Source organism: Dreissena polymorpha, chromosome 3 (assembly GCF_020536995.1).
Source record: "Dreissena polymorpha isolate Duluth1 chromosome 3, UMN_Dpol_1.0, whole genome shotgun sequence".
In the NCBI taxonomy this organism is placed as follows: domain Eukaryota; kingdom Metazoa; phylum Mollusca; class Bivalvia; order Myida; family Dreissenidae; genus Dreissena; species Dreissena polymorpha.
In genome coordinates, this window is record NC_068357.1 from 86,687,034 (window position 1) to 86,707,548 (window position 20,515).

Sequence of the window (20,515 nt, forward strand, 5' to 3'; positions counted from 1 at the left end):
CATTTTACTATTTCGGGTCACCATAACCTTGACCTCTGACCTAGTGACCTGAAAATCAATAGGGGTCATCTGCGAGTCATGATCAATGTACCTATGAAGTTTCATGATTCTAGGCATAACCGTTCTTGAGTTATCATCCGGAAACCATTTTACTATTTCGGGTCACCGTGACCTTGACCTTTGACCTAGTGACCTGAAAATCAATAGGGGTCATCTGCGAGTCATTATCAATGTACCTATGAAGTTTCATGATCCTAAGCATAAGCATTCTTGAGTTATCATCTGGAAACCATTTTACTATTTCGGGTCACCGTGACCTTGACCTTTGACCTAGTGACCTCAAAATCAATAGGGGTCATCTGCGAGTCATGATCAATGTACATGTACCTAGTTTCATGATCCTAGGCCTAAGTGTCCTTGAGTTATCATCCGGAAACCATGAACGTTTTGAAGCGCATATGGTAGCTGGCCAATCAACATTGAGTTCGCTATCGGGTAATATTGGGTCATTCATGTGCAGATAATGGCATACACAGTTGATATTGTCGTCTGCCTACAAAATAACGGCCAATGGAAAAAGTCGTATAAAAATAAGCAAATGAAAAGAAGCGTAACACTCAATAAATTATTTTAAAGCTGATCACTTTACAACTTTCTACCGACTATCGATCTGAATTAAAGGCTGATAATTAAATCATTAGTTACATGTCGAAGATATTACACCTTTCTGTTCTTGATTGAAATTAAAATGTTTTAATTAATGTGTTGTTTTTTACTCACAAACTATGCTATTGTAAAGTAATATGTCAACCAAATAGTATATTAGTTACGTATTTGCTAGGTTACTTGTTTTCATTTTCATTCAAACGATATGCACATTTTATTTCCTGTGAAAAATGCGTACAATTTTTCGGACTGTCTTTTTCGGATTAAGTATTTTTCGTCAATTATATTATATTTTCGATGTTCTTTATAGAAAAAAAAGACTTACAAATACACGTGCGGTGATACGGACGATGCAGAAAAATCTTTACCATTTTCCTTTCATGAGGCAGAAGACTTAGCTTTATTTGATAATTACCTTTCAGTTTGGTATATATCGGAGTTCAATGTCAGAAAAAATTCAAAAAAAATTAAAATCCCTACCTACCTACCCACCCAAATTTACCTGGGTCGGGTTTTGCAAAACAAACATATTTTTAAGGATGGCCCTATTACAATAGGGGTCATCTACTATCCAAGGCCAATGCAAAGGGGAAGTATCAAGCCAATCGGTTGATTTTTTGATGAGTTATCAGAAACAATTTTCCCTATTATTGTGACAGTGACCATGACCTTTGACATAGTGACCCCAATTTCAATAAGGGTCAACTACTGTTCAAGTCCAATGTACATGGGAAGTATCAAGCCAATCGGTAAATTTGTTGACCAGTTATTGTATACTTTCCCTTATAAGACGCATTTTTAAGACTCAAAGTAATAAGTTACAGTGGGGGGTCACGTCTTATAAGGAAGATACTGGTGAAAATAAACGAAATTTCTAAAAAAAACGAGTTTACTGGGCTTATGCTGGCAAAATTGAACACTTGTCAGTTGTTTTGAATCATCGCGACAAAAAAATCAATTGTTAAATAAACACGCTCCCGATTACAAGTGCTACTTGAAAAGCTTGTATCACCTGATCGTATGTGTGCAACGTCTTTAATTGTCAATTAAGACTTAATTGGCAATTATAGTATCGTCTGAAATTGTTAGAAAGTAATTAATTATTTTTGAAACGGTACCGCTTTTAAAACCGAAAGTAGGATTTCTAGACGTATACATCCATTTTGACAAACAGGATTATTTTTAAGTTTTAAAGCGCAAAAAAAAACTGATTTCTACATGTACCTTGTAACCACCAGATATATTTACATATTTATATTTGCGGCATTTACAAATTAATTAAACAAAAGTAACAAAGATGATACCAACCCCCAAAATACCCTGACATGTAGCCATCTTAATGAGGTGATTACCCCCTCAGAGAATACTAGTGTTTCATATTTCTGTTTACAATTACTTGTAATGTATAAAATATCACATAGCTGTCTTCACTTTTAACTTTAAGTTTTTCCTTTTTTCAAAGAACGGGTTTAAATTAAGTTGTTATTTTATTGCATTTGAAATTGTTTACAGGGCCCTAAATCTATCAAATCTGCCGCCGAATTTCGGCGGCAGTCCCCCATCTGAAAAGTATACTTTTTTCCCCTTTTGGGGGGAAAAATTCCCCCTAAAAAAAAAAAAAAAAATTTTTTTTTTTTTTTTTTAATAGAAAGATGTGTCTCCTGATTATTATATCTCAATTCTATTTCAATTTAATCTTTTCGAACATACTAAATTATGAAAAATGCAATGAATAAAGTGCAAACATGTACAAATGAAATAATGAGAGAGTAAGTAAAAAAAAATCCCCCAAAAAGGGAAACGCCGCGAAAATTCCCCCTCCTAAGGGCTGCGGACCCCTTCACCCAAAGTAGTGTGAGGGCCCTGGTTTAACACTGTGAATGTTAATAATAACAAGAGCACCGCCTTGCGGGTGCAGACCGCTCATCTATTTTCTTTTTAAAGGTGAAGGGACTCTCATTTTCAATCACAAAGGAGGGAGGAGTGGAGTGAAGAGGGGTGTATAGTGTGGGGTTGTGGACATTTATTACATTATCTTCCAAAAAAGCGAAAAAAAAAAAAAAAAAAAAAAAAAAAAATCGGGGGGGGGGGGGGGGTATAGTGTGAGGGTGTGGTGATAATTTGTGAGATGATCTTAAAAAAAAAAAAAAAAAAAAAAAAAAAAAATCAAAAAAAAAATTTGGGGGGGGGGGGTGGGGGGGTGGGGTGGGGGGTATAGTGTGAGGGTGTGGTGGTCATTTGTGAGATGATCTTATAAAAAAAAAAAAAAAAAAAAAAAAATTAGGGGGGGGGGGGGAGGGGGGGGGGAGGGGGGGGGAGGGCACGGGGGATGGTTTGGGTGAAGTCTATTGTGGTATGTCAGGTAAGAGTAGTTTCATCAAAGTATCAATCAAATCTAATCATAAATAAAGAAGTTATGGCAATTTTAGCAAAATTTAATAATTTGACCTTGAGAGTCAAGGTCATTCAAAGGTCAAAGTAAAATTCAAGTTGCCAGGTACAGTAACCTCATGATAGCATGTAAGTATTTGAAGTTTGAAAGCAATAGCCTTGATACTTCGAGTGGATCGAAACACAAAATTTAACCATATATTAAAAGTTACTAAGTCAAAAAAGGGCCATAATTCCGTAACAATGACAACCAGAGTTATGCAACTTGTCCTTTTACTGTACCCTTATGATAGTTTGTGAGTGTTCCAAGTATGAAAGCAATATCTATGATACTTTAGGGGTAAAGTGACCAAAACATAAATCTTAACCAAATTTTCAATTTTCTAAGTATAAAGGGCCCATAATTCCGTCCAAATGCCAGTCAGAGTTACATAACTTTGCCTGCACCGTCCCCTTATGATAGTTCATAAATCTTGCAAGTATGAAAGCAATAGCTTTGATACTGTAGGAATAAAGTGGACCTAAACACAAAACTTAATCAAATTTTCAATTTTCTAAGTATAAAAAGGGCACATAATTCTGTCAAAATGCCAGTCAGAGTTACATTACTTTGCCTGCACAGTCCCCTTATGATAGTTAGTAAGTGTTGCAAGTATGAAAGCAATAGCTTTGATGCTTAAGGAATAAAATGGACCTAAACACAAAACTTAACCAAAATTGTCAATTTTCTAAGTATAAAAAGGGCACATAATTCTGTCAAAATGCATGCCAGAGTTATCTAACTTTGCCTGCCCAGTCCCCTCATGATAGTAAGTAAGTGTACCAAGTTTGAATGCAATAGCATTGATACTTACTGAGAAAAGTGGAACTAAACGCAAAACTTAACCAAAATTTGCAATTTTTTAAGTACAAAAAGGGCACATAATTCTGTCAAAATGCACGCCAGAGTTATCTAACTTTGCCTGCCTAGTCCCCTCATGATAGTAAGTAAGTGTACCAAGTTTGAATGCAATAGCATTGATACTTTCTGAGAAAAGTGGACCTAAACGCAAAACTTAACCGGACGCCGACGCCAACGCCAACGCCAACGCCAACGCCAACGCCAACGCCGACGCCAAGGTGATGACAATAGCTCATAATTTTTTTTCAAAAAATAGATGAGCTAAAAACAAACTCTATAAAAGGTATTTTCTACTGTTTGGTTACAAAAGAACGATGTACGGTAGAATCTGGTGAGGTCAGGTTAATTAAAAAAATTATCTGGCCTCATGTCCTCTACGTTTTTTTTTGGTCTTTGCATGGGTTGATTGAAACAATAATAATTTTTTGTACACAATGATGTCCAAAGTTGTATTACATTTATAGGCCAAAAAAAGGTCTGTTTCGGGTCTAAATAATAAATAATCATTATAATTATAATTAATAGATTATAAATAATTTTTTTAAATAAATGTGTGACATCACACATTGCCTGATCCCACCCCCTCCCCCATTTCACAAACTGTCACACTTTCTTACACCCCCTCCGCCCACCTGGAGGGTGACATACTTTATGGACAACCCCTATCCTACAACTATTTCAGTATATATATTTCTCATCCAGTGTTTTTTCCCCCAAAGGGGAAAGGTACCTGTACCCCTACAATTGGGAGTTTTTGGGGTCATGAAATCTTCAAATTAGGAAAAAAACGTGTCACAAAATCAATGAATTGGGAAAAATTCAAGTCGCAAAATTGATGAATTGGGAATCTTTCAAATGCATCTTATCTATCATTAGGGGCTACATTCTTCATCACAAAGCATGTTAAGCTCTAGGTTTTAACAGAAAAACTACTAGTGATGATATTTTGACAATCATATCATGTCATGTGAAAATTGTGTTATTGCCACTTCAGTAGGAATGTGCCTGTCAATGGAAAAAAAAATATTCTAGTGATAGGCATAATCACTGAGGTTGCATAAAAAATAATATTAATAATTTTGTTTAAGCCCTTAAGTCTCACAAGCCCAGCAATGTTTTATGTGAGTTAAATTAAAAACTTAAAATACAAAACAAAAACAACAACAATGGAACTTGAAGTTGGACTGGTTTGAAATCTCTCAACAATAGACAGTGAGAATAGCCGCACATAACCAAAATGAGTTTTTAGAGTGGAATGCTTTAACAACTATTTTCAAAAGTTAGTCTTATATTTTGTTTTGATTTTTTTTTTTAATCATCAAATAAGATATTAAGATCATCTGCCATTAAATGCTAATGTATATGTTGTAAATAACAATAGTATTTTAAACACATGTCTCATTATTTTTAATTTTATGTTAAACTTTTATTTGTTTACATCCGTCATACATGCCAGAATTTTTTAGGTCCAAAGCGGGACATTCCATAAAAAATTGTCGGGACATTTGACCAAAAAGCAGGACACCTAAAACGATCTATCATTCCACCTTTACTGTAGTCAGTATAGTACATGTACTAACAAAAACTCTTGATACTTTTAATTTATTCAACACATAAAGCATCTGATATATAGCATGAAATCTAAAACATAATAACAGTTTTATTAAATAAGACAATAGCAAACAACGAAGATAATATTCATCTTTTTAAAGTACAAAATCTGGAACATTACGACAACAATACTCATTATATTACATTCAATGGCAAACATTAACGCAGGGGAGGCTATCCAGTACACTGAAAGTACGGGTTACAGTAAACTATCTACCGAACAGTTACAGTTTGCGCTGTATTGGGGTAGTGTCAAACTGTCATGAATAACAACACGTTGTTTTTATTACAATAACACAAGACAAGATGGGTACCACTTTTACTGTTTGTTGCGATGTTTTTTTAAGCATGTATCCATGCGCAGTTTGTTACTTGTCAATTGTCGCGGCTTAATTGGAGAAGGGTCAAACTGTCATGCATAGCACCTCGTTGTTTTTAGCTAAATTGCAGTAGGGTCAAACTGCCATGCATAGCACCTCGTTGTTTTTATTACAATTACACCCAATTACACTAGACGGGATGGGTATCACTTATTGGACTGTTTGTTGCGATTTTGGTATATTGCACATTCGGATTATCCCGCTATTTTGGAACTTAACATTGAATGTAAAAGACTCATTAATGACGTAGAGTTAATTTTACAAAACAATTGTTTCGTAAACTGTTTCAAACAAAGACAAAAACAAACACATTTTCAACATTTATTTCATTATAATACAACTATCGATAGCAATAAGCGACCACTATCTTGAAGACCACCATGGTGTGAATGCCTGATAAAATCAATTATTAGCCGATAAATCGCTGATAAGGTGTCATAAACAACACTGGTACACACGAGAAGTAGAATCGGATTGTTAATTGGGGGCAATAAAGGGATTAGCGGTGGTAAGTGTTAGCGAAACAGAGCTTGAATAGCGAATTTTATTGGGAACCTATAGACCTTACATCTTTTTTTACAAATGTCGGGACAAATCGTCTCATATCGGGACGCCGGGACAAAGGGCCCAAAAGCGGGACTGTCCCGCCGAGATCGGGACGTCTGGCATATATGACATCCATATCCGAATAGTTTCTGTCCGGATTTGGCACTTAAAAAACTATACATAGATCTAAAGTAATATGAACATTTAACTCAATATGGTTACGTTTTTTTTATGTCACCAAAAATTAGTGTTGAGAAAGTTTATTGATGTAAGGAAGACTGGTCTTTACGATGGAATTCTGTCACAGGAAAAATCGATCACTTGTCGCAGTTATGTAATCCAGTCACATTTTACACAACGGCTAGAGTTGCGCCCCTTTGAAAAGTTTTGTTTACTTTCTACGCAACGATTTCCAGCAAAAATAAATGGCCGAAAATGAATGGCTAGAAGATTTCAAAAGATATTTCTGGCGAAAATAAGAGATGGGGAAAGGTCCGGTGCTAAAATTGGAGAGCCTCCAGTACTGCAGTAGGCTTTGGGAAAGGTACTGTTCCCCAGTACTAGTTAAAGAAGGAAAAAAACACTGTCATCCGAGTAAGAGTGGACTTCTATAAGTACCAGTTGACCAAAAAACAAATGCCAGCTGACCAAAGTTGGTATGTGTTGACTGGCACCCATCAAATGATGTCATGGCAATATTAAAGGTATAAATATGCTTATCCTGTGACATCATCACTGCAACATTAAGATCTGATACTTATTATAATAATGAAGTTAAATGGGAAAATATACTCATGGCACAAGTTTATACAACATACAGTATCAAAATTGAAGACGCAACAATTATTTGAGTCAATTAATATCCGAATTGCAGAGTCCGGATTTTCATTTCATTCGCGAAAACAGGAGATATTTGTTGACCGTTAATAGTTTTGAAACATATCGGCTAAATATTGTTCATGAAATCCTTTATTTTATGTTAGTCATTTTAAATTATTAGTTATACACTTTATGTATACTGTCTTTGTAAAATATCAAAGAATATTACCGTACACGTAACCGGTAGGTTCAGTGAGTAAAATCGTTCACATAACAGTTTGGTAACGAAATCCTCGCAATGGTGATCTTTTATATGGGTCATGTTAGATACTCGGATGTAGTCAAATCATTTCAGCCACTAAAGTTTTAACCAATGTCTTCAATGCTTAAAAACATTGCATGTCACTTCTTTATTTCATCGATCACTTCTTTAGCATTTAACCACTTTGTGATAAAAAATCTCTGATGGAAAACATACGTTCTATGGTAATGGTCTGCCCTTAGAATATATATACTTGTCATACAAGAATAAATATATTGGCGTTGGAATAATTCAGGGTGGGCATAATATGTCAAATTTTATATTTATCTTCATGTAATTTAAATCATATCTTTAGATCCTATGATGTTTGAGACCACTTATTACCAATGACTGTGTGCAGAGTGTGGCTGTCTCGTGTCTACCACTTCAATAATGTCAAGTGCTTGGTGACTCTTATGAACCGTCTTCTTATATGGCGTGTAGGAATTAGTTTAAGAATGATCCTTGCACGTGCAAAGTTTCTTGTTTTTTGTTACGAACAAAGGAGTTTTTCTTGATATAATATTGAATAATGTATTAAGTTTAATCGTTTTTTTTAATGAAATTGTATTATTTAATAAAATAAAGAGTATTTAAATTATTTTGCAAGAATATGAATATAGTTGTGGTGTAGTGGATAATAGGTTGTCCACATCGTCCACATTGAAAATGGGTTGACCCAAGTTTAATCCACACAGAGAGTATTTTTTAAATCTGCCCAAAGACAGCAATATAAAGAAGTGAAACTCCAGCTGCTGGAGCAGTATTGAATTCTCATTATATACAATTAGTTGGTCCTTTTATATTTAAGGCATTTAAGGCAAGTGACCAATTGCCAAAACAGTACAAAACAGCACAAAACAGCCCAATACAAAACAACATACATAACCCATAAAAGAATAAAGTCGGGTTCACCGCCTTGGAATGGTCAATGCAAAGCATCACACTTGGCCCAGCAATATTCACTATACTTGGCCCAGTTCTTTCCATGACACACACTCAGTAGTCTAATAGCTGATAACTTTTGATGCAATTTTATCTTAAGTAAAAGAGTTTTAACCAATAAAATTATGTTAACCTCATGCATAGAACCTGATTGACTACAGAGGTATATACCTAGATATGTGAACAGTAATCGAAATACGAAGCCTGGCTGGATTGTATTTTAATACAGAATCGACTGACCTAATATCTTTATTGATCTGCATTTTGATTACTGACCTCAAAATTTGATTATACCCAATACCATTTGAAATTTGTGTGCAAATATCTTCTTATTTTTATTTTCATATTCAATTACACTACAGTACATAATGTTACCAACTTGAGATTACTCCTTTCGAGGTCTCTGGAAATTCAATGTTTATATATATGATATTTGGGATTATGTCATTTTAAGGGGTCTCAAACTTTTTAAAGATTTGCATTTTACAAAAATTACTTATTGCATATGTATATACGCGCACACTATCGCATACAGCTATCTAAGAATAATAAAATAGTTTATGCATTCGGATATAAAAATCAAGTTATAATTGAAGCTCTGTCTGTTCTGCCCCTTTTATGTTTACATTTTGACATCATAATCGTGAGAATAATCTACCTTTACAAGCATAAAATTAATATTTACCAAGCATGAAAGCGCAGTTGTCCTTAAATGATAAGTTTGATAACCGCTTCGCATTATTATTTATTTTTCATTTTTTGCAGAGACTTGCTAGTAATAAAAAAATGTAACCAAGCCTTCATTGGGGACCGTTTGTGTTGTGTTTCTAACCGTTTTGACCTAACCGGAGGATCTGTGTGGTAAAGGATTTTAGTGACGTCACGTTCATAATCGTCCTGACTAATCTGTCAAAACTCACAGTTTATGGGATTCCGTCTTTTTAGTTGTGGAAACCGATGTTATTGTGCATATTGAATAATTTTATTTTTCTGGTTGTTTTTTTACATTGGTGAGTGAATCTCATTTGTTATTGTTAAGCATGTTTCTGATTTGAATGTTGCCAAAGAAGTTGGAGCTATTGCAAGACCTGTCATTCATACTGTGAGTGTGATTGTGAATTTATTCTCCAATTACAGTGAGTCGAGCAGTTAATGAAACATTAATAGGCACAATGAATTTTTTAATTAATTCAAAAAATGCCTCAATAAACGATGTACATTTAAAGATTTATTTTATTCCTGTTAAATCAATGAAATTGTGTATTTACAGTAGAGCTGCAACAATACCCCAAAAAAAGTATCAAATACATTTTGGTATTTGTTACTATTTAAAGATGTGATGAAATAACGTCAAATCGGGGCGTTTATTTTTTACTGAACACGCGAAAATTGCCTAACGTGATGCTCCCGTTTTTATACAACACAAAATACACCCACACTCTCCATGTGATGCGCTACATGTCTGCATAATTTTCGCGCGCTTTTTATTCAGACAAAGGATAAAGCACTTTTTATTTGACGCTAGAATTTGTTATTGTCGCGTTAGAATTAAACTTTGGAAGCTTATTTCCGAAATTCGAATTACGAATTTAATAAAGCTCATTTCAGAATCGAACGAAACATTTACAGTTGTGCGTAATTAAGTCAACGATAATTCAATCAAAAGCATCGAATGAATGCTCCCATGTCACAAAGCTACTCCGTATAATAGACTTTTAAGAATGCTATTTTTACGTAAAAATTATTTTTATTAAACACCGCTTTGTTTTGTTTACCTTGATATCATTATTTCGGATGGCTTTTCTGGACGAAATGTGGATGAATTTTTGTAAAATTTTCATACTGGTATGATCAAAACAGTATCGCAATACAATATGCGGATTGCGTATTGCGATATATTCCGATATACTGGTATATTGTTGCAGCACTTATTTCCAGTGTGTTTAACCATGCAAAGCCAATAGTTCCATGCACACAACACACTTTTTTCCTGGTGTTGAGATGTCTCATCAGAAAAGCGAGAGCACTTGATTGCAATAGGCATTAGGGGCAATTGCACTTTACCGGTACGCAACACTTAACACCAAACAGTGTACCCTAACCCTTAACACCTAACACATAACAACTAACGCAACACCTAATAATCCTTTTTATCCAATATATTTCCTAAGTATTGGGGGCTTCAGCCACCAAACCCCCGCTTTGTCAATAGTTGTAAACAACTGCGTACCGGTAAAGTGCAATCTAGCCTAGGCATGAGGCCAACACAACTTCAAAAATTGGAAAATTGGATACGCTGCACATATTTATAAAAACTGAAAGATTAATTTAACTGCTATTTACAATTTAACAAGTTTTTGTTTTATCAGTTGATTTTCTTGCCTCGAACATTAACACGAAAAAGTGCTCAACAATTAAAAAAAAACAATGTTTGCAATTCGTAAAAAAAATCGACATATATGTAACTATTTAAACATATGATAAAATTAGCATCCAATCAGGACAGAGTTTACCCACTTATCATGTGTATATTGTAATGTCAACTATTTTCAAGATGTTCATGCACAGATTGTTCCATCCAACATTTTATGAGAATCTTGAAAAAGAATTTTCTTTAATAAATCAAATACATGAAAGTGTTGTGTTTAAACTAGCGCAGTGGTCTGCAATTCATGTGCAAGTTTAATGAAGAGTACTGAAAAAAAGAATGGAATATGCAAACATTTGGATTATATCAGTTGAAGTAAGATTTTAAAATGCAATTATACTGGTTTTTATCTTATTTAATTTGTTTCTGTATTTATTTTCAAGCTTACTAATGTTAGTAAAACAAAATACTCGGACGCAATCATGTGACGTCATCACGAGAGCCGCGTTCTTGATGAAAACAAAGTGATCGAAATTAGGCCCATGCTCAAAATAAGGAAATCGTATGATACTTATATACATATGAGGTGGATATACATTATCTTCATATCGTTTAACATCATTAAGCATCATGTCAACATGAAGTAATGTCGGAAGCTTTAACGGCTGGAAATTCATATTACAATGCAGAATAATCTTGCAAGAATCATTGAACATAAAATATTAAGATTTTTTTTATAATTGCTTTCAAAGAATTTTTTTTTAAACTTACAAATAATGCCATTCAACGTCTGAAACCACTACACTGCAACGCCGATATATTGCGGTTGGTGGGGTCCAAAGATCGCGAGCGCGATATATCCATCGATATAACTCGAGAAATGTCTAACTTAATTGTATTGCGGTTAATTTGTCGAATTTCCGCCAATGTTTTCATTTTATATACGGCGCTGCTACATATTTGTTTAGTAATAATTGCAAACCAATTCTACATAAACATTTTCATAACTATATACATGTAAGTATCTGTATTTATCATAAAAACCAAGATGTAAATTATATTTATGCCCCCCTTCGAAGAAGAGGGGGTATATTGCTTTGCTCATGTCAGTCTGTCGGTCTGTCCGTCCACCAGGTGGTTGTCAGACGATAACTCAAGAACGCTTGTGCCTAGGATCATGAAACTTCATAGGTACATTGATCAAGACTAGCAGATGACCCCTATTGATTTTGAGGTCACTAGGTCAAAGGTCAAGGTCACGGTGACTCGAAATAGTAAAATGGTTTTTTGAATGATAATTTTAGAATGCATACGCGGCCAACAGGGCACACTCTGAACAATATTACTGAAGCAACTGGTCTGTAATCCTAAATCTTTAATTATCAGTCCAATGAAACATCATCCTTTTAGTAAAATACAATGGATCAGTAAAAATATTATCAGAATATGAGATTTTTTGTATATTTTGTATATTAAATATTGTGTTAATGTTTAATTTTGTTGATTAATATAAATATAAGCAGGACAGGAGAGGTAATGCACTACAGGGGAAACAAATGCAATAAGTTTAAATTTATTGTTACAGATTTGCCTCCCTTGTAATATATTTAAATTTTACCAAATGTAAGGCTAACTGCATTTTTGTAATGCATACTACTACTACTACTACTACTACTACTGCTACTACTACTGCTGCTGCTGCTGCTGCTGCTGCTGCTACTACTACTACTACTACTACTTCTACTACTAGTACTACTACTACTACTACTACTACTACTACTACTACTACTACTACTACTTCTACTGCTACTACTACTACTACTACTACTACTACTACTTCTACTACTACTCTACTACTACTACTACTACTACTACTACTACTACTACTACTACTACTACTACTACTACTACTTCTACTACTGCTCTACTACTACTACTACTACTACTACTACTACTACTACTACTACTACTACTACTACCACTACTACTACTACTTCTACTACTACATCTACTACTACTACTACTACTACTACTACTACTACTACTACTACTACTACTACTACTACTACTATTTCTTTTGCTACCACCACTACCACCTACTACTACTACTACTCTATTACTACTACTACTACTACTACTACTACTACTACTACTACTACTACTACTACTACTACTACTACTACTACTACTACTACTTCTACTACTACAACTACTACTACTTCTACTACTACTCTACTACTACTACTACTACTACTACTACTACTACTACTACTACTACTACTACTACTACTTCTTCTACTACTACTACTACTACTACTACTACTACTACTACTACTACTACTACTACTACTACTACTACTATTTCTTCTACCACTACTATTTCTTCTACCACCACCACCACCCCACCGCCGCCACCACCACCACCACCACCACCACCACCATTCACAGTGACAAAAAACGTATTCAGTGACAAAAAACGTATTCACACAATGGCTGCTACTACAACTTATAGCCCATATAGGGGGGCATGCATGTTTTACAAACAGCCCTTGTTTTCATTTTCATGCATGATCGCTCGCGAATAAGCCAAAAAGAAGAATTTTTTCCGTAAAAAACATGTAACTTATCATAATAAATTGTGTATAGATTCGAATTTACTCTTATAAATAGTCCTAATGAAGGAACTGAAACAGCGTAACGGTAACGATACAGCGTGTTTGAATTATATTTTACTAAGAGGAAATGTCAATGCCACATAATTCGTGAGATACCGCGGTACTTTAGTTGAAATTTACAACGAAACTTTTAATGGATAATAAATTATCTCAATGTTGTACCCGCTACGAAATTTTTATTTACAAATAAATACACCCATGCCAATTTTCGCGGTCTTTTTATCATAACAAAGAAATTCGTGACCAGTACAGAAATATAAACCAGTAAACTGCCATTATTACCTTTGCAATGACGCTAATTGGTTATTTCCCAAGTGTTAAAAACAACCCCAGTCGTGTGTAAACAATACTGTCACTAATCGACTGTTTTTCACGCTTTACTGCGTGCCATAGTAAGCCGTGAAATATAGGGTGTTAATACTAGCTACAACTGGTTTTTTGCTTAAGAGTGCGAATTCTCAGATTAAAACATGTCGTTTAGTGATCATGCTCGTCGGATTTTTGGGAGCCATAGCCAAAGTGCGATATATTGGACAGCGCGATATACCGGTCCGCAAGATATCAGCATTGCAGTGTATAAGTCTCCTACGAAACTGAGCACTGTGTCAACTGAAAGCAGTCTGTAAATTATACCGATAGACTGATTGCCAATGCGATGAAATCTCTGCTCTGTTGATTTTAAAAATTGAATATGGATCGCGTGAATTGCAATGAAAAATATCCAAGAAAATAAACCAATAAATAATCAATAAGTAAAATATTGTAAAGAACTTTCAGAGTCAGATGTGATGGAATAAAAGTTTGAAACGTGAAATACTGATTTGTTTACAATCTTACCCCCCAATTGCAATCTATATGTAAGGACTGTTGTCTTCCTTTCAAGATAATGTCACTGTAAATTAATTAAAAAAATTTCTGGCTATGAAAAAGTTCCTCTGGCTGACATTTTCAAAGTTTCATAGCTACATCGGCTATGCAGACAATAAAGTTAGTTTTGTAGACTGCTGACAGTCGCATAGTTATATATCATTTGTCGGTTATAAATAACTTGTTTCTACATACATAGGAATGGAATTATACAAAATTAATAATTTGGTAATTTACATGGAATGTCGTATTAAATTATCATTAAAACTTTAATCTTTTATGTCACACATTAAACTTTTGAAGTGTTGTATCAATAACACAGCATTTTTGTTGGAAAGAATTATATGGACTGTTCATGCAGTCATCAAGTTATATAAATTTTCTGTAAAACCTTCCATTGCCAAAAACATTAAAAGATCTATCATATTGTATCTTGTAACAGCAGTTTGGGTGTGATGTTCTGGCATTATTTACAACTCCGGAAGATAGTGCCCAGATAACATCAGCTCATGGTATCTGTTTTAAGGCGGTATTTTTCTTATGTTTTGTGAGGATCTCAATGAAACATAATATATAATATAGTCTTCTTCGGATCTTTAAATCACAAAAATTTATTTACAAATATATACCAATCTAGCAAATAGCAATCACACTCTTACTCCATGTTGATCTAGCTAGTTTTGATTGGCTATTTTTTTTTTAAACACACACAATAGAATAAAGTTTATACACTTAATGAAGTGCTATTCAAATGTATACTCAGTGAAACTTCTGTTGCACCATTAATAGTGAATCCATATTGTACTGTTTGGTCAGTGACCAACAGTCCAAATCAAGGGACAGAGATAAAGGGCTGCAATGTGTGATGGTAGTGCACAATCATTATTGATTAGGGTGTTTCTCTGGTAGGCAAAACATACATTGTTTTCAATACTTACAGAGGCTTTTTGTCACCTTCTTGTCTTCACTTTCTATTTGGACACTTTTTGATGTTATGTGTGATTATTTTTTGTGAATGGTGATTTTTCACTGGTACCATTCCTGGAATCGACAATTTGTTACAAAATAAATGCAGTATAGAAATTTGTACAAGTATTGATAAACAACTTACCAGCTGATGTAATTAAATGAACTTGTATTCTATAATATGCCTACAAAGTTGTTAACCAAAATTGTTCAGCATGAATCTTGGCAATCACACAGAGTTTGGTTGTATATAGTTGATGAATTCAACATTTCCACACTTTGAAATGAGAAAGTATGATAAAATAACTTTTTAGTGTTACCTGGGTTTTTAGGAAGGCTTATGTGTTGCAAAATGCAATCATGCAAAATCACTTATATTTTACACTCAACAAATGTGGTATATGTGTGTAGCTAGAAGTTATTCTAGCCTATTGTATGCAGTAAATGTACTAAAACTCGTACTTGCATCTGGATTACAGAAATGCTTGAGGTACATGTATCAAATTGGGAAAATTCACTCAAATATTTAATCATCGAAGTCATTATAATGGCAACCTATAACTTAAACTGTTCCATTATAATTTTACTGTTTTTTAGCTCACCTGGCACGAAGTAACATGGTGAGCTTATGTGACCGTGTGATGTCTGGCGTCCGTTGTGTGTGCGTGTGTGCGTGTGTGTGTCCGTCAACAATTTGTTTGTGTAGACAGTAGAGGGCACAGTTTTCATCCAATCTTTATGAAATTTTGAAAAGAATGTTTATCTTGATGAAATCTGGGCTGGGATTGTATTTGGGTCATCTGGGGTCAAAAACTAGGTCACTAGGTCAAAAACTAGATCACATAATAGGTCAAATAATAGAAAAACCTTGTGTAGACAATAGAGGTCGCTGTTTTCATCCAATCTTTATGAAATTAGTCAGAATGTTTATCTTGATGAAATCTGGGTTGTGATTGTATTTGGGTCATCTAGGTTAAAAACTAGGTCACTAGGTCAAATAATAGAAAAACCTTGTGTAGACAGTAGAGGTCACAGTTTTCATCCAATCGTTATGACATTTGGTCAGAATGTTTATTTTGATGAAATCTGGGTTGGGATTGTTTATGGGTCATCTGGGGTCAAAAACTAGGTCACTAGGTCAAAAACTAGGTAAAATAGTAAAAAAAACCTTGTGTAGACAGTAGAGGTCACAGTTTTCATCCAATCTTTATGAAATTTGGTCAGAATGTTTATCTTGATAAAATCACGGTTGGGATTGTATTTGGGTCATCTGGGGTCAAAAGCTAGGTCACTAGGTCAAAAACTAGGTCAAATAATAGAAAAACCTTGTGTAGACAATAGAGGTCGCAGTTTTCATCCAATCTTTATGAAATTTTGACAGAATGTTTATCTCAATGAAATCTGGGTTGGGATTGTATTTGGGTCATCTGAGGTCAAAAACTAGGTCACTAGGTCAAAAACTAGGTAACTAGGTCAAATAATAGAAAAACCTTGTATAGACAATAGAGATCACAGTTTTCATCCAATCTTTATGAAATTTGGTCAGAATGTTTATCTTGATGAAATCTGGGTTGGGATTGTATTTGGGTCATCTGGGGTCAAAAACTAGGTCACTAGGTTGAATAATAGAAAAACCTTGTGTAGACAATAGAGGTCACAGTTTTCATCTAATCTTTATGAAATTTGGTCAGAATGTTTATCTTGATGAAATCTTGGTTGGGATTGTATTTGGTTAGTCAGGTGAGCGATTCAGGGCCATCATGGCCCTTTTGTATGAATATAAAAAATGATAAAATATAACTGGTATGTTTTTGGTATTTTGTAGAGATAATAAATGCATTTTGCCATTTACACTTATACAATTCTTATTGGCAGCTATGACAAATGTGCGAACAGGGGTCTCTTCCTGGTCTGGGGGAACAGTACCTGTACCCTCAGGTGGGGGAAAATTAGCATTATTTGTTTAAAAAGGTGGATTTTCCATCAATTGATATATGAATACAAAATATATACCTTTTACATAATTTATTGGTTTGTATTATCTTTCTACTGTCAATACAGTTTAAAACTTAAAAACATTTCATTTCATTAATGGTGGGTGGGGTAATGACATCGAAGAATCGATAATTGTAAGGCTGTCAATTTCAGTACAAGACAGTGTCTTGTCATTTTCATTACAGTTCTGAAGTGGTAACAACCAGGGGTCTCGCGAGTGGGCGAAGTGGGCGATTTCTTCGCCCAATTAATCTTCACTTCGCACATTAATATCATGAAGGCGAAGTGATTTCTCCTCCTTTTAATGATTTACTTTGTACCAGACATTGATCGATTAAAATCAATTTGATGTGGAGAATTGGACACAGGGGAATTCTCAGCAATAAGTTGCCCCATTTACAGGTCATGCAAAGTTGAACATTCAAAAGAACTGTCTGGAGCTATAACACTTCTTGAAATTGTTAATAGATGATGCCTTGATTAATTGCCTTCTGCTGGCTACCAATAACTATGATTCAGCAATGTTAAATGGCCCATTAAAAAAGTACTATTAAACTAAGGAATGATCAAATGGGAAGATGTTACCTAGCACCGGCAATAGATATATGGAGCCCATTTACAGGTCAGATTTGGAATCTCTGCTATAAAATGAGATTTTAAATAAATTTTAAATTTAAAACAAATATTTGTAACAAAATATAAATGTGATTGTATGTTGAATTGCTTAAAATTAACAAGGAAGTAAATAGATTCTGAACATTACTGGCTTGTTACTATTGAAGTTTATTTGATACACCTGTTCAGAAGAAAAAATAATTAAAAGTACAATCATGATCAACAATCAATGAGAAATAAGGAAAATGTCAATTTTATACACTTAACATATCTTATTGTATAAAACAAGTGAAGAGTTGATTGAAAGCTGAACAGAAACCACTTATCCATTAAGTTGCTGCAAAATATATGTAAAACTAAGATTTATGACGCAAATGTACCATTTCTTCCAAAAATGTTGCCAAATCTCCCTATTTCACTTTAGGGAGAAGTGACTTCTCCCAAAATTTTGAGCCTAGCTAGACCCCTGAACAACGTCGAGGTATCAACACATTGTTGATTTTCATTTGTCCTGTGTCATTGTCGATTTCATTACCGGTACTTTGAAATCTGACAAAGCGCTTTCTGGTTCAATAAAATGTCATTTTTCTTGCATGAATTAGAAATGGTATTTGTAATTATCTTTCGATATGATATTTTATTATGGGACATGACACAAAAAGACCAAATGTTTCCAAATGTAAGCTTTGGTTCCCCAATAATCACTGGCCTTTCGGCTATTTTTGTTTATGCTGTATTGTTAACCACATGTTGTTATTGAATCAGAAACGGGTACCAGTTAAAGCAGGTGCGCTGAAAGGTTTCACAGCACTAAGATATTTTTAGATTCAAGGGGGAATTTTCTTCTGAAATGGGGGAAAAATATATACTTTTTGACAGGGGGAATGGGGCCGAATTTCGGCCCCAAAAATTGCAGATCGAGACCCCTGGCGAATGATATCAGCCCGACAGCCCTTATAACATAGAGGAGTGAATAATCTCTCTAAATTTTGAAGGAACAATTTCAATATTGCACAAGATAGGGAAACACCTATAGTCCAGGACCGATATTTGATTTTTTCACCGAACCTCAAACAAATTGCAACAGAAAATGTTTTTGGTGATTTGGACTCTTGCATATGCTATCTATTACGTATAAAAAATCGCCATTGATAGGTCAAGAGCAAAAAGTCGTTTTTTGCCTCTAAAATATGACATTTTAAGAGTGTTTTTTTAGAAATAACAATGAATATTATGAACACGGTTCTTTTCATATTTGTGGTTGTTGTATGTTCATCGCGATGCAAACTTTAGCACTCTGCATTTGCATGTTTAGAGTAATACATATGTAATAAACATAAATGGAATTTAGTGATATGACCTTGACCTTAAAGGTGGTCGAAAAATGTGCAAACTGTAAAAATCGCAAAACAATTTTAAGATACTTGTCCTGTGATGTACGTATCGCTCAATAGATGTGATAATACTGATTATAATTACTGATAACAAACATAGAGTTCTGTAGTGTGTTTTGTTTTTGAGATAGGAAGCCGTGCTAAATTTTAATAATCTTTATGCTATTTAATGTTGCGTTGTTTATTACAATTGTTAATTTAGTGTAATATAAAATGGTGATTTGCAGAGTTCTTGAAGCAGTTGCATTTAGATATTCATTTAGATTTTCGAATTGGTAATTAAGATAACTAAGACTAAAAATGTCCGAACCTCCTTCTAAGCTATGGCGCGTGGAACTGTCTCTAAAAGATGTAATCAAAATGATAAAAGAGTCAGAGATGTTGCCAAAACCTTCACTCAAGATACTGTCAGAGAAATATTGGGTAGGAAAGTCGACGATCGGGGATATCGTGCGAAAAAAGTCGGCATACATGTTTTTCAGTGTGAAAAGGAACTTAATTCACCTAACACATGCATGCATGTATAGTTGTTTTATTTTTCAGGGTGCACTGTTTGATCTATGTTGTGACTGATTTTGCTTTCGAATCAACATATTAAGCAACGTGTTCTTCTTATGTGATGCAATATGAATGAATGTTATATATAAATAAACTATGAACATTTGCTGAAAGTGTTTTTTCCACAATAGGCTATGTAATTGACCTTCTGAAAGTAAAAAAGAGTCAATGTCCCCTCTAAACTGGAATCCTCTCTTAAACTGGAATTCCCTCTCGGTCCCAAGGATGTTCGGTTTAGAGGGGTTCCACTGTATACCATATTCTCATCCGATTCAGAATTGGCAACACAGTTACCCAAGCACCATATTGCATCTGCAAGTGTGGCCTTTTGGGCTTCTCTCATGCATCCTGTGTTGTCAAATAATGATGCAGGAATTGGGCACAATTCATGATTGAAGACATTACCCATATCGTCTGCTTGACTCGTTGCCGCTACTAACAGATGTAGGAACAGGTACAATTTGGTTTCCAGCTTGCAACACAGAATGCGTTTTTAATGTCACCTTGTCGACCTCTC

General features: G+C 34.4%; 2 protein-coding genes across 5 annotated transcripts in view; one reads left to right on the forward strand and one right to left on the reverse strand.

Moving 5' to 3' along the window:
• LOC127875134 (peptidyl-prolyl cis-trans isomerase FKBP2-like) overlaps positions 1-7,708 on the reverse strand; it is a 30,553-nt gene extending 22,845 nt beyond the window's left edge. Inside the window, exon 1 of one of the 3 annotated variants that reach the window (XM_052419970.1) lies at positions 7,544-7,708. The gene's annotated coding sequence lies outside the window, so the exon portion shown is untranslated. Of the gene's footprint in view, positions 1-7,313; positions 7,339-7,543 lie in introns of those variants that run through there. The other 2 variants (XM_052419971.1, XM_052419973.1) reach the window with 2 other exon arrangements.
• A 1,724-nt stretch (positions 7,709-9,432) lies between these two features.
• LOC127875118 (HEAT repeat-containing protein 5B-like) overlaps positions 9,433-20,515 on the forward strand; it is an 86,310-nt gene continuing 75,227 nt past the window's right edge. The window contains exon 1 of one of the 2 annotated variants that reach the window (XM_052419942.1): positions 9,433-9,570. The gene's annotated coding sequence lies outside the window, so the exon portion shown is untranslated. Of the gene's footprint in view, positions 9,663-20,515 lie in introns of both variants that reach the window. The other variant, XM_052419943.1, reaches the window with a different exon arrangement.